Below are 991 nucleotides of genomic sequence, written 5' to 3'. Positions count from 1 at the left end.
TTTTTTTAGACGGAGCCTTGCTCTGTCACCCAGGCTGGAGTGCAGTGGCCCAATCTCAGCTCACTGCAACCTCCCCCTCCTGGGTTCAAGTGATTCTCCTGCCTCTGCCTCCTGAGTAGCTGAGACTACAGGCACGTGCCACCGCGCCCGGCTAATTTTTGTATCATTAGTAGAGACGGGGTTTCACCATATTGGCCAGACTGGTCTTGAACTCCTGACCTTATGATCCGCCCACCTTGGCCTCCGAGACAGCTGGGATAACAGGTGTGAGCCACTGTGCCCGGCCAATTTTTTTTTTGTCTTGTAAGACAGGGATCCAACTTCATTATTTTGCATTTGGATATCTATTTGTTTTCTATGCATTTTTGCTTCTTCTTCCCTTTTTTTCTTTTTTTTTTTTTTTTTTTTTTTTTTTTTTTTTTGCTCTTTTTTTTTTTTTTTTTTTTTTTTTTTTTTTTTTTTTTTTTTTTTTTTTTTTTTTGAGACAGAGTCTCCCATCTCCCATTGTTGCCTGGACTGGAGTGCAGTGGCGCGATCTCGGCTCGCTGCAACCTCCGCCTCCCAGGTTCACAGGATTCTCTTGCCTCAGCCTCCTGAGTAGCTGGGATTACAGGCACACACCACCACACCTGGCTAATTTTTTGTGTTTTTGCTTCTATTCTAAATATGAAAAGTATTGATAAATGAACTAATACAATTTTAATGAAATACAGTATTAACAATAAAAATGGGCCGGGCATGGTGGCTCACGGGGAGGTTGCAGTGAGCCGAGATAGCGCCATTGCACTCCAGCCCGGGCAACAACAGCGAGACGCCGTCTCAAAAATAAATAGATATAAACATACATACATACTGAAGATTCAGAATTGTCTGGTTTCTAGCTTCAAGGCCACGTTACATTATCTGAGGGAAACCACTAAACCTTTTTCACTTAACTTTGTAATCACTTAAGCATCATAGATTTGTATGGCTCTCTGCTGGTGATAGGTTT

The sequence above is a fragment of the Cebus imitator genome, unplaced genomic scaffold, assembly GCF_001604975.1.
Source record: "Cebus imitator isolate Cc_AM_T3 unplaced genomic scaffold, Cebus_imitator-1.0 Scaffold110, whole genome shotgun sequence".
Classification (NCBI taxonomy): Eukaryota; Metazoa; Chordata; class Mammalia; order Primates; family Cebidae; genus Cebus; species Cebus imitator.
Note: the sequence above shows the minus strand (reverse complement) of the source record.